Source organism: Poecilia reticulata, linkage group LG7 (assembly GCF_000633615.1).
Source record: "Poecilia reticulata strain Guanapo linkage group LG7, Guppy_female_1.0+MT, whole genome shotgun sequence".
Lineage (NCBI taxonomy): Eukaryota > Metazoa > Chordata > Actinopteri > Cyprinodontiformes > Poeciliidae > Poecilia > Poecilia reticulata.
The window spans coordinates 265,596-280,483 of NC_024337.1; the positions used below are offsets into that span (position 1 = coordinate 265,596).

Consider the following 14,888-nt stretch of genomic DNA (forward strand, 5'->3'; position numbering starts at 1 on the left):
TTTATTAGGTTTATTTGATAGGGACAGACACATAAAAATATAGACAAGCTGAATAAAACAACAGTCCCATCCTTGTGCTATGGTGCTTTTAGCGTAAGCTAATTTACAGCACTTGGGCCCAGAAGGTATTTCAAGACAATATGTCTAAAAACTACTGGGAAGTAAAATAGAAAAAAATTAAAATAAAACATGACACTGACAACATATGGAAACATATTCTTAGATGTGAAAGCCAACACTGCACATTCTCTTAAAAACATACAATCCCCACCATGTGAAACATGGTGGTGGCAGCATCATGTTATGGGAATGCAAAGAACATCCCCTGATAAACCTCCTGATCTACAATGGAGCGGTTTAGAGAAGGTATAAAATATAAACTCATAAGAAAAGACTTTAAAATGATCATTCCCAGATGTTTTCCATCCAATCTGACTGAGCTTGAGTTACTTTGAGATGTTTTTTTTGTCTGTTAGGTCAAATCTGATAAAGACTTAAGGTGAGTAGAAAAGTTAAGGAACAGAGTAATGCAATGTATGTCTTTAAAAAAATGGTTAAAAGCATAAAATGATTTGAAAACGTCTCCCAATTTTTAACATGTAGGATGTTTAAGCAAATTGGTAAAGTCTTTAAAGTACAGAGRCAGTTAGGCAATCACTTCCTCACGAAGAAATAAGAATGTAGGTTAAATACATTTTGAACGTATGTCCTCTATCAGGCTATCCGGTACGTCACGACACACCCCTGTATAGTGGGTACGACCAAAAATCTCAGAACTTGATTGGCAGGCGTATCCGCCAATGGGACTGCACGCCATTCCAGAGTGGTGTGCTGTGATTGGATACAGGGGAGAATAATATATATGTATATATATATGCCTGACGGAGAAATGGTAGGGGCGGGACTATGTAGAAGTGCTGTCCATCTGTGGCGATACAGATTWAAAAAAATTGGACTGACGGAGTGTAAGCTAACGTTGTTCTTCGCGTGAACTAATGTAAGTTGTTTTGCACTTTCTTAAAGCTGGGTCTGTTGACTGCAGAGGAAGGCGTCTTCTCGCTGTCGTGGCACTGTAGTTAACGCACACTGTCGTTTCGTGTTGCAGAGAAGTGCCAAGAAGCACAGGGGCTGCTGCTGGCGAGGGCAGCAAAGTGTGCAGCCGCTGTTAACGTTAGCTGTTATTGGTATCCGGCCGCTTGCAATATCTGTGATATAAMGATGTCACGAGCGTTTCTCCCCGTTCCGTTTTGTCACGGCGGGGAAAAGCRCCCCGCAGTCGTTGCGCATCTGTAACGTTTACACACAGCTTATGATAATTTCGGGGGACATTTTCAGCATACCGCTGCTGGTAGCCGAACTCAGCTTTTCTCTTTCTTTTTGGCTGCTTGTTTATCTCCSAGACTGCGTTGTTGCTCTGTCTTTATGTGCGCGTAGAGAGGGGAAAGATGGGGGGGAAAAAAAAAAATCCTTTTAAAATGTAGCAAATAAATATGGCCGTGCGTCCTGACACATGGACAATTCTTCTCGCAACCGGACTTAATTCGTGTCGCAAATGGATACGTCTGTGTAGCCTGCTGCTAAACAAGCTTTTCTCCCACTCGTGTGTTTGTGTCACACCGCTGTTATGGTTTCACTCTCTTCATTTTTTGTTTTTTACTCAAAATTGCGCAGTGAGGGAGGGTAGCCAGCAGCGGGCAATTATAGTCACAACTTGGAAGTTTTGATTGAATGAAAGTGTTGTGTGGGTGAGCGTGTGTCCCACATGACCCTTACAAATTCGCGAAAGCTCCAAAAACCTCATTCTAGGAGTGGGTTTCAGTTGTTGTGTTTTGCGGCTAATTATCCAACAAAGCAACCAGTGGGTGGTCAGATTTACACAGTCACGTTAAAGGTACGCTGTGCCCGTGCACGAAATAACGGGACGTCAGCATCCCCATCCCCCACCATCTGTGACCACAAGGTAGCCCTTCCTAATTCATCTCTTCTTTCCTTTCTTTTGACAGACTTGCTTTGAAGCGGAGGGAAACGTTTTTCCGGCTAAGCGCGAGGAAGTTGCTGAAAAACCTCGCCTTTAGCTTAATTGTTTTGGGAAATTCGGCGACCTGGCTTTAAAAATTGGGCCCCCCCTTTGGAACTCCACAAAGTGAAGGTTGATATGCCACATCAGGTAAGAACAAACTCCCTTTCTCCTAAGTAACACTTAAACGCACCACTGACTTTTTTCATCATGCTGCGTGTGGAACAAGCTGTATTTTGCAGCACTTTGCTTTGTGTTTACACAGAGACATCATGGTATTCTATATTACAGATCCATCTAGCATTTTGGCCTCAAACCTCGCCTTGTTGTTCTCTCCCTGTGTGTGTGTGTGTTATTGTTATAGACAGATGCATCCCTCCACATTCCACATGTGTATGTCTGCTTGCCCGCAGCAGGGGCTGGTGTGCAAATCCCCTTAAATCCAAATACGCAGTTGGATAAAAAATAAAATAAAATAAAAAAAGGAATCAAGTCTATCAGATTTCTTTAGTTCGACATGTTTTTGCAGATGGTTGAAATATGGTTTTATAAATTTTAGATGGTGTGTAAATTCAACCTTTCTTATTCCTGGATGTTTTCAGTCTTGTGGGAGACTGCAGCAAAATACTACAAGACAGAGTCTCATAAAGGCTGGAGTAGACATGGAGATAGAGAAGCTGATGTAGAGTTAATGTGTCTTGCATAAGTATTCATACTTCTTGAACTTTTTCTTACACTGTCCTGCTACACCCGCTCATTTTTGTGTGTGTATTAGGATTTTATGTGACAGGCCAACACATAGTAGCACATACTTGTTGAGCAAAAAGGACAGTTATGCTTTGTTGTTAAATTATTCTACAAATAAAAGTCTGAAAAATGTGACACTCATATTTACTCTTGCCTAACGTCAATACTTTGCATAAACCACCTTGTGCTTCAATTTCAGTGCTTTCAGGGGGAATATCTATTTGCATGTGTAAAGGCTCAATGTTTTTTCTRTATTATTTGCAAAAAAACTAATTTAGATTGGATAGAAAGCACTTCTCCTTTTAGTAGTTTTGAAGTGTTGCCAAAGATTATTATACAGATATAAATTTGGACTTTGATTGATTTTAACAAGTGAACATGCATAACTCTAGTGAGGGTTTCCCCCACAAAACTTGCTAAGCCCGGTGGTCGGGCGCCGAGGCGGTCCACCGGCGGTCCACTGTTTTTTTGTATTAAAAAATGTTAAGTAGACAATAAAAGTAAAAATATCACAGGGTAATTATATGTTATGGGGAAACATCGTTAATAAACTGCTGTATAAGCCCACAACTAGTCTTAAAACAACTAATCAAAAAATGCAATTAAAATAAATATCAATTATGTTAAATCCTGTTAACAGAATTTAAATTTGGATTTAAATTCTGTTAAATCCAAATTAAGTCAGCAGCTCCATCCATGAGGCACCCCAGGGCTTCAGGGGCCCCATAAATGCAAATATTTTAACATGGACCACAGATATATCAATGTAACATTTGTTTATTGAGATTACCATTGCTGCTAAATTTGACATAATGGTTTCAGCATATGTAAATTAAAAGACTTTAAATTATTTAATGTAAGATTTTAAGGAGCTGGCAAGTTTACTTTGTAGAAGTTCAAAGAACAATATTCATAGTCRGTGTGCTATGGTGGCGCAGGGGTTAAGCACAACCCACATATGGAGGCCTGTCGCAGGTTCGATTCCCAGCCWTGGCGACCTTTGCTGCATGTCTTCCCCCTTCTCTCATTACCCACCTYCCTGTCAAATAAAGGCCACTAGAGTCAAAAAAAATCTTAAAAAATAAACAATGTTCAAAGTCAGATTGGTTTGTTACCACAGCAACAATCTGATGCTGTGAGTTTAATCTTTGAGTTTCAGCAAATACAAATTAGTAATCTGCAGTTATAATTTATTGCTTTTTAGGTTTGCCAGTTAAACTATTCCCCTGTCCTAGATTTCACAAAATCAAACACAGAAGCTGTTAGAGGTGCCGATGTTTTTAGCAACAAAAGAAGCCCCTAAATCAAATTCTGCTCCAGGCCTCATACASCCTTGGACCGGCCCTGCATGATGAGSTTATCTGCTGCACTGCGCAGAGATGMGCAACAAATGGGAGATTTAATTCAATGCTGCTAATGTGGCTTTAGTAGCTCTTYYATTTYGTGTCTGTTGAGTTTTTAACAAGGRGACACAAACYATTTTTGTTGGTCGAGTTTCTGGACGAGTTTTTCAGATGTCCGGTGGCCTCACGCATTAACTCTGTCTGACTAAGTGGGCAAAATATTTGATACAGTTTGGTGCTTAGTGTAACCGGAAAAATAATACTAGTAATAATAATAAAACAATATAAAATCACCGTGATGTGTGACTGCTAGGAGAGCGCGAAAGCTCCTCACCGGGTTAAACCTGCACGACGACTGATTAGCACTGGGTCGTTAACCACTAACGCACCGGCTAACATACATAAACTTTACAGGGAAGACAGGGCCAAACGCTGGGCAGCATGTTGAGACATAAACGCAGCATAATGTTTTGTTCACAAATATAAATCATTCTCACCGCTCCTCAAAGCACCTCTGAAAGCGCGACTACAAGTTATTCCTGYGGTTCACGTAGAGCTGCGCAACCAGAGCTAACGCGGTGGGTTTAAACTCTTACCTTAATCAATAACTCCTCATAACTAATCATAATTCCTCASAGGGRGYTGATGTAAATATCCATAGCGGTCAGCCTGTGTCCAGTTTGAGTGAAAGGAGGAGCGTGGGATCTGTGCTGAGGTAAACTTTAGACATCCAGCTGCCGCAGCGCTAGGCAACGAGCAGAGGCCCAACGATGTGATTGGTCCGGCTTTAAATACATAAACTATAAACATATCTTCTATAAACATATCTTTTAGGAATAAATCTGCTCTGATAGTGAAAGGCTCGGAGCAACAGAAACATTTTTTTTAAATAGCCTTTAAAAAAAGGCTATTKTTTTTTTCCTTAAAAAAAAACCAAAGGCTTAGCCTGGCGGTGGCGCTAGTAAAGCATGGCGGGCCGCCAGGCCTATAATACACTGGGGGAAACCCTGCTAGTTGTATATTTTTGGTTGTTCTCCTGCCATGCTATCAGGAAGTTTTCATTCAGTAACTCAGGATTGTTTATTGTAATGGAWCCTGTATTTGCCTTTGAATGTTAAGTTTTATACTTGAATTTTTTGGCAATGTTGAGAGGTTTTATCTTGACTCTTTGCATTATTTAGCCTCTTCAGAGCCTTCATATGTTTTCAGTCTGTTAAAGATAGTATTACMGATAGAAGTACAATTTGCAGAATGCCTGTTTTGTTTTTTTCTTGGTAAAAGTTTTTAAAAGTAGGTTTTTGTCTAAATTAAGGTGAATTCATGGTTCCTTTTTCCACATAATGTAACCGGTATTGTTCATGATTAAAAAAATTTAAATTATGTGATCGGTATCGGTGATCGGCCCTCATGGGTGATTGGAATCGGAATCGGTAGGAAAAAACCTGATCGGCACATCTCTAGTGTTTGTAATATTGTAATCGCAATATTGCAAAAAAGGAAAAAAGTTGGTGAAACCTAATAAAAAGCAACACCAGAATATATAACAATAATGGTAAAAATGTAATGTTTTCTTAATATCTTGTAGGTCTGTTTTGGATGTACATATTGTGAGCCTTTATATGAGGCCGTTAACCACCTACCCAGAGGTCGTGCTAGACAGTTTTGTTGTCCGTCATCTTGACCGACAACATAAAAAACAATTGGTCATTGTACTATTTTTATCCGTCAAATTATAATCATATGAACATCGGCTTTGTTAATCCAGATCCCATCTCAAAATAAGCAGATAAACGCATCTGCATTTTTCTCCGTAGTGACAAAAACCACTGACTGTGGTGCCAATAACTTATAATAAATTAAATTAAGCGACTTCATTTAAATTACCAGCACTTCACCCACTGGGGTCTGAACGCACTTCCTCCTGGTCCCCATCTGCAGAAAAATCTACATTAATTCATCAGTCAGTTGGATCTGCCTGATCCAAACGGATCAATTGAACTCTGAGTGTTTTACCCTGCGCGGTCCGGGCGCGCGCTTTTACCAGGATTTTTTTTTATTTATTTTTTTTGCGTGGTTTTGCAAACGAACAGATGTTACGTCTGCAGCGCTCCTCCAGAACGCCGCTCTCCTGGGTAACGTGCACCCAGTAGGCTCCATTTCTTAAAACCGCTGGATGAGTTACTTCCAGCAGTTTTTAATTCTTCGCAGAGGCATAGCCGCGTCTGCAGTGGTTGAGCAGCGGACTGCGCATGCTACAGTCTAATTAACTTTTACATCGTCATTTATTTCCTCAAGATAAACTGCCGGCTCCTCAAATAGATTAACACAACGTTACATTCTCCTTAGTTTTGTCTGATCTGTAATTGAGACTTGAATTTAATGCGCCAGTTCAACCAAAGGTTTGGAATACGCTTCCTAACCAGACGCTCCAAATCGTCCTGTCCATAACTCTTCAACACGCTGTCAGCTCCCGGTCAGAAAGACCCATTTAGTTCAGAGTCCATGAGATGATTATTCACAAAGGATTTTTTATTAATTGATTTCAGTTGCCTCTGCGATGAAATCTTTGCCTAAAGTCTATAATGTCGGCCCATGTGCACCAGTCAAGGGTGTTGATTACACCCGTCAAATGACGGATGGGCTTTAAAGTTTCCGGTCGTTTAAAAAAAAATATTCGGTTAACAGTTTTTTTTTTTGTTTTTTTTTGCTTAGCTGGATTTATACTTTTATAGTCTTCCAACCTTGCCAGTGTAACCATTGCTTAACAAAGATAATGTGTTTTAATTTTAAGATAATGCAGTGATATAAATTATGGCTTTATGGCACAGTTGGTATGTTTGCTTAATTTCATTATGTTCTTGGACATTGTGATCATATTTATTACCTCTGTTGTGAGTAAACACACAACCAGCAGTTTAGCTCACTCACCATTTATCTCTCCCTGTTTTACATGTTTGAACTTTATTGGTGCACTTTGTCATATTTCCAGCTGTATAAATCTGTGTATTGGACCAAGTAAATGATACATTTATGGGAATTCAGGCAGTTGGAAAGTATTGACCATTAGATACCATTTTGTCACTTTTCATTGGAATTGACTGCAAGACATTTTAAATATTCAAAATAAACAACCAAAATAACTATAATTAAAATGGATTATGATGTCACTATAACCAAAATTGCATTTAAAAAAATAATAATCTGTAACACTTTATTTGACGGGGTGTGAATAAGACTGACACGACACTGTCATAAACATGACATAACACCTGTCACGAACATGAGTAAGTCTTCATGAATATTTATGACTGTTGTTATAAAGTCTCACTTTTAATACAAAGTTCACATTATTCAAAATGTAGTGGAAATATTAATTGCTGTTTTGTTAAAGCTTTTGATAGTGTAATAATTAAATCATTATGACTACTATTATGACAAATTTATGTCAGATCATGATTTCTTGGTTAATATCAAGTTGTCATAACAAAGACATTTTGAATATTGTCAACTTTGTATTAAAAGTGTCATGATTTACCGAATGACACTTTATGACAACAGTCATAAATATTCATGAAGACTTACTTATGTTCATGACAGGTGTTATGTCATGTTTATGATAGTGTCGTGTCAGTCTTATTCACACCCCGTCAAATAAAGTGTTACCTAATAATCATTCAGCTTAGACAAGGAAAAAAGGCAAAAGCGGCAGGTAGGGCAAAAACTAACTACCGTACTTTGTACTGGGTGTCAAATCTTTCAAAATGGCGGCATTACAGTGACATTAAAATCTTTAACAACTGTTGGCCAAATGGTCAGGCAAATTTTTTAAATTATGCAATTAATTGATTCATTGCTTGTTGTGACAGGCTTAATTGACTCTTATCATTTATAGATTCTACCCTCCTTTAAGCTACAGAGGCAGTGAGCCGTTTCGCGCTGTAGGTACGTTATAAAATGAGAACAAGAGTCGTCAAGATGAAGCAGGCTTGCTTTTTAAATAAATGTACACACACTTGTGTGAATTCCTTAAGGGCTATACACACTTTTTTTGTTGTGCGTTAGTTTTCCAGTGGCTTTCAGCAGTTTGAAGAAAAACTTCTATTTGACCAAGTAAATTTTGTCTTTGCAGGTTTATTTAATCTCATTCTACATAGTTTCTCGTGRGACATGTCTGTYAGGCATGTTTGAGCTATGTGCAGAAATGTTCACTCACTGTCACTCAAGGTAGTTAAGACTAACGGCAACAAGCTGCTAATGTTAGTTAGCTAATAAGGTAGCTAGAGATCTGTGTGCTTTTTGAAAAGGACAAAGCTGCTGCTAGGAGCCCCAGAAAGTCCACAGTTTTGGTCTCCTGCATTTCTTTTGTATTTTTTTGGTGATCCAAGTTAAATTGTATCCATAATGGTCTTAAAAAAGGTCTTAAAATGTCTTACATTTGAGTTAGACCGGGTTAAACCCGGTTGTAGGTATAATAATGGATCTAATTATCAGTTTACACAGCACCAGGAACATTTTTTAAAATCCACAACATAATCTGTGCTGCCATGTTAGGAACATCGRCAGTTTAGAAATCTCCTCATTTGTCCCTTTGTTACAAAAACAACTCAAATGCTCTTCTTTCCTCCTGAATTTTCCTCAGTGTAATGGTGATACCAGCCAGTTTCCCTGAATGTTTCAAACATAACACATCACTCCCTGTGTGGTATTTTATTTTTTTGATGAAACAGACATCAGGTGTTCGAAGTAGTAAAACGTGGCCGGTTTCAAAAGCTGTCCAAAATGGGAAGAATAACTCTGGAACAACACTCAGGAAAGACTCTGCTGTGGTACTTGCATGTCTAATTACTTTATTTTTTTTGCCTTTCCTTTCTTCCCATAAATCCCAATCTTCTTCTCCCTCCTTCATGTGAATGTGCTAAACAGGAGCTAATGGGTTCCTTATGAGAAGTAATTGTGTAACTCCAGCAGAATTGTAGTAGGAGCTTTGGTCTTGTGGCTGATGTGATTAGATCTGCTCGAATCCCCTAAGGTGCTTGATGAGATGAATGTCAGTAAAGGCTCACCTCACCGTTTAAGGTCACTGATTGAAACGTGTACTTCCCATGGAGTTACAAACTCTCCGAGCTCCACATCTGAATGAATTGTGGTGGTAAACACTGGCATAGATCACAAGGTTTGTGCAAAACGTTGTGGTTTGGCAAAGCCTAGCGGTACCGTGCCATGGGTAGGCACTCAGTTCTCGGCAGTTAAAGCTGCATCTGCTGCTTGGATAAAAGAGAACTCGCTGAGACACTGCTCAGAAATTCAGAGTTTTTATTGTACTTGTTTAAATTCACAATGAATGTGTTTATATAATTCTGTTTCTGATAGTTTTGCAAGAACAAGACAGAATAAGGCCTTACATTTTTGTTAATTTTCTTTTTTTATTTTCCGTTAGTGACACAAATCAAATAAAAGCCAGAGAGATGAACTATTAAAAGTGTAACACTAAGTGGATCAACATTGTGGTAGATTGAGTCAGTGAATCTTGGTATTAAAGGTCAAAGTAGGATTAATTTTGCACAAAAATTTTAAATTATTTCCATATATATTGTTTGACAAATTGTTCCTATTTATTCCAGTGTTTGAAGAAAGTATGTTAATTGTGAAGGTTATTTTTTCACCCTTACTTGCAAATTTTAATTTAATTGCATATTTTGTGACAAAACAACCATTACTGACGGTAGCCTGATGGGAAACATAGTTAATGTTTAAAAGTCTTGTGCTGTCCTTTTTTTGATACCACGTGCAATAATTTATCAAAGACGTTTTAGTCAATAGTGATCAAACATCTTTAGAACATGTAAGAATTTCTTCACCATTGTTTCTTCTTGAAAAACATTACAGAGTTTTTCTTTGCGGATGCTCCGTCCRCTTGTGAAGGCCAATTGATGACAGACTGTGTGCTTTTTTTTCTGCCCTGGAAGGCTAATACAGCAGTGTTGGGGAATAACAACATGCAGAAAAATTAGGTTCCTTGTGAGCCAGACATCTTCTAGACGGTATGCGTTTAATATTGGACTGTACTTTTCAGTGTACATACTTTCATCAGCTTACAGAAGCTCTTATCCATCCCTAAGCACAAGAGCAGAGGTCTGAAGTTATGTCATTCTCAAAAAAGTGGGTGGGAGTGCGAAGCCGGGAAAAAGCTGTGCCTGTGGGTCACAGCCTGATTCATTTCTTCATTACTTATTTACCAGAGTGATTTAAAATTAAACAGGATAAATCAGGGCTTAAATTCTTAGTGTACAGTAATTTTTTCCTTTGTAGAAGTTTGTGTACAAATGACTAGACCAGGGGTGGGCAACTCCAGGCCTTGAGGGCCGGTCTCCTGCAACTTTTAGATGTGTCTCAACTTCAACACACCTGAGTCAAATAATGAGGTCATTAGCAGGACTCTGGAGAACCTGACTTCATTTAGGAGGTGATTCAGCTATTGGGTTCAAGTGTGTTGGACCAGGGAGACGTCTTAAGAGTTGCAGGACACCGGCCCTCGAGGACCAGGATTGCCCACCCCTGGACTAGACGGATCCTGAGGAAATGTGCTCTGTATGAGGTGCTATATAACACACAGAGGCTAAGCACTTTATATTGCCTTGTTGCTGAAAATGTGCTATATAAATAAAATTACCTTTAATGACTATCAGCCTTATTGGTTATCATTAGTGATTGATATGGATGCTGAATAATGAAATTGTTTTACAATCAACAACGCTCTGTGGTGTAGAAATTGTCACGGTTTTCAGTTTCAGAGAACACGCAGAAATGTAGTTAGCTGTTAAAAAGGAACAGATTTTATATTTAGGCTGTGACATGGAGCAAAACTTCAGCAGATAACAGAAAGGTAGAAGGTGTTCCAGCAATGCTGCACTGTTTGTCCTTTCAAGCTATCAACCTGTGTTTGYTAAGGAAAATGCATGATTTGGAAATGTTGAGACTATGTGGACAATTTCACATATAAGGTMATTTATTTTCTTTACACAGAGTTCTGTTTAGTTAGTTATGCTAGCTATGCTGATAATGCAAAYTGTTTTTTAGCATACTGTGAGTAAAATGTGAAAATCTTCTTTCCTGTTCATTTTAGCTCTTAACAAGAAACTGGATTGACTAAAACTCAGAGCTTTGTTCAAGTTATAGTCTCTTTTTCTTTATATCAGTGTAAGCTACCAGATTATAACCAGGGGAAGCCGATGCACCTCTGATTTTGTAATGGAGATGAACAGAGCCAATAGCGCACCGACCGTTATATGAGTCACAGGTACAGCTTCAAGTCAGTTGCTAAAATTCATAATATTTGGTTTAATTTCAGTAAGCCCCGTTGGCTTGTCGGGTCACACATAAAACATAACACTCTAACCAGTCACACCCCTGCTATTCCACAATCGCATTTTTGTGTGTGTGTGAGCACAAACTAGCATGGCATTGATCCACCACTGTTTTAGCAACATGGGAATTACCAAACAAACACYGAAGGCAGCAGGTTTATAAATTCATTTTTGTGTTTTTACAAATTTGGTGCTACTTGTTTGAGAAAGTTATTTCCTCTTCCCACAAAAGACATTGGCAAATGACCAGCTGGATTGTGCCTGTAACGAATGCAGGCTGAACATGATTCCCAGCCATTCCCTTTGCCTCGTCGTTATTGTTAGAGGAATTAAAAAATTTGAGCTGATCTATTTGCCTTTTTTTTTTCTCAGTAAAGGGCTCAGTACCACATCTTGTGACATTTATACGCCCTTCAGCTCCTGTAGTTCCCTATAAGCTTTTGTCCTCATCTTGTGTTTACAATGTGCTTAACAACCACTGCTATTTTAGCACCACCACAAGGAGAATCTTAAAAACATGGAAAGCACCAAGCTCCACCAAAAAGTTATTCCCTCAAGTGGCAAAAGCAGAATTCATGATATGACTCAAGCTAGATTTAAAATTGGTAACAAATGGAGATTAATGTTTCTTCTTATTTTTTTCTTACTAATTGAAAAATCAAACTGAAAGCTTTACTCACTGCTGTTATTACCTTTAGATAAACAATGGCTTTATTTGTTTTAAAGATGAAAAACTGAGACGACTGAAACTGCTGTTTATGTTGTCTTAATATAGAAAGCCTCTCCAAAACATTGAACTTTGGTATTTGGTAAAACTATTTAGTTTGCTGTTTTTTTAAACTTTGACCAAAGTCTTTTGATGCAGATTGAAGTCAATATCTGGAAAAGTATGAGTTTGATTTCAGGTTTTTTTTGTTGTTTTTTTTTAGAAAAAGGAAAGGGTTTGGGGTAAACAATATTCATGCATTATGGTTTTCAAAAATATCTGCAAAGATTTGCTGGCAATAAATTTACATCAAACAGTAAAACTTCCTTAAAAATAGAATAAAATCAGAATCAGTTTTGCTGGCCAAGATTGTGTGCACAAGCAAAAATATATAAACCTCTATGTAGACATATGTGCAGTATAATAATCTTTTTCTTAAGAAAGGAGGAAGGAGGAAACTTAGAAGATATGCTTATTTTAAAATTGTTTTATATTGCCCATAATGATTGTTTATTAGAGATGTGCCGATCGATCGGCCACCGATCATAATCGGCCGATTTCTGTGAAAAAGTGTATGATTGATGATCGCAGATAACGGTCTCTTGTTGCCGATCACCTGTATCTCACTTTGCAGTCTGCGTGTGCAGCTTATCTCCTCTTTCCTTCACACTGCGCAAGGCGCACGGCAACAAATCATAAGCATGTGGTGTGGAACTTGAACGCTCCGAGAGTGAACGGGGTAGTTTGTGTGTTACGGTAGAAAATTACCTCATTGGTGAAGCACGTCAAAATGCATTAAAACAACGAATCTAATGTGACATTTAAAAAAACAAGCATTTGAGAGAGTTTGGCTACATCAAGGCTCAATGCAGGAAAATTGACATCCGGAGCGGCCAGTGAAGCAGCACACAGTTACCAACACTCACCCAGATTAGCATCACACTCGGAAAGCTAAACAAATAACCTGAAAGATAATTGAAGTCTTCGAGCTAGGGGTGTAAGATGCTGGTTCTGTTCTCGTTGAACCGCCGTTACGCACTGCTGGTAGTATTTATTTCACAGATGGAACGCCGCTTCTGCTCCACCTGCAGTAAACTCTCACACCAAACCTCTGTTTAAAGCAGCACGCAACTTAAAAAAAGATTTTAGATATGTATTACAATTTTTGTTGTCCTACGAAAACAGAGGTGGAGTGAAAAAAATAATCGAACTTCTCTGCCTCCTCCTGTGTTCTGCTGAATTACTCTGCTCGGTCAGAAACAACAAATCAGAACCAGCAATAATCAGCTAGCCATGCTATCAGGAAGGATTGCTTATTTTGATGCAGCCTGCAGTTCATTTTGAATGAATGTTTTACTTTTTTAGTTGACATTATTTGAAATAGGCAGATTTTTTGACTCATGCATAATTTATGGTACTGAGAGCCTTACTATTAAATATTATTTTACTGATTGCAGGTTTTTAGTTGTCATTTTGACTGAGTAGCTGCTGTATTGTGCCTGTAAGTATTTTGCATTTTTTCTAAATCAGGTGAATTTATTGCCAGATCATTTTTTAAATTTTGTCAGATCACATAGTAGCATTTATACCTAAAGCAAAAAATTAACAGTCAATCCAGGTGATCGGCAAAAATCGGTGATCGGCAGAGATTGGCCTTATTGGTGATTGGTATCGAAATCGGCAGCAGAAAACCTGATCGGAGCATCCCTAATGTTTATGCATTTCTAATACTTTAATGTATGTTACCATGTGAGATGTACAGATTAGTTTCTTGCCAGTGCAGCAGGGTTTTTATTTGGGAATAGATTAAGTTTAATGCTTCAAAAACATGGACCCTAAAAAGAGGGAGATCAATAAAGTCGTTTGATTTTCAGTTTTTCCTGCGTTCTTCAAAGAGCCATGTTCCCATCTTTTGGCCATTGTACAGACTTGCCCTACTTTGAGAGAGCTATTTAAAACGTTCTTAAAGACTCAGCTTCTGTCCGCCATCTAGCTTCTTTTTCTGTGTCTGTCTGTGGAGGCCCAGTATAAGGGGCTGTGTGTGAACTGCTTACCGTTCCCCGTTCCTTTTGGCTACAACTCCCCCAGATGGTATTTATTCAAGATGTGTCTAGTCATTTTTTAAACATTTTTAAATGGCATCAATAGCCATTTAAAAACGGCTATTATTAATAATCTAACTGTTCTATTTTTTCCTGTTACTTATTACGTTTTCTTTTGAAATTCACAATTATTCTATTACTAAAAACATCTCAAAACGTGTTCATTATTGATTCCACGGGCCGTCATCATTCCTATGTTATCCCAGTGTTTTTCTGGCTGCCTGCTTAGTGTTGGCTTCCCCTACCCGGACTCACACACACACACACACACACCTGCCCTCCTCTCTGCATGAAACTCTGCCTCTTCATGAACATTTCCACTCCTTACCGGGCAGCAGCAGCTAATCTGAACTATTCATCAATGTTTTCCTGGTCACGTCTCTCTCATCATCCTCTTCCGACGATAATAAATCTCCTGAATCGCTAATTCTCCCTCCTCCTCTTACTGAATCTGCTCCAGCGGCCAAAGTTTGCGTGGTAATTAACATATTGGTTAGTTTGACACATTTTTCTGAATGGGCTTATGTACTTTTTAGCTTTTGTTGTTGTAGTTTTTCTGACCCGCCCCATCTTGTGTCCGCTCACTTTTCTCGGACTCTGGTTAGCTGA

At 38.5% G+C, this 14,888-nt stretch overlaps 1 protein-coding gene across 1 annotated transcript in view; it reads left to right on the forward strand.

Moving 5' to 3' along the window:
• Positions 1-902: 902 nt before the first annotated feature.
• LOC103466861 (vitamin D3 receptor A) overlaps positions 903-14,888 on the forward strand; it is a 115,134-nt gene continuing 101,148 nt past the window's right edge. The window contains exons 1-2 of the mRNA XM_008412742.2: positions 903-997; positions 2,004-2,167. The gene's annotated coding sequence lies outside the window, so the exon portion shown is untranslated. The remainder of the gene's footprint in view (positions 998-2,003; positions 2,168-14,888) is intronic.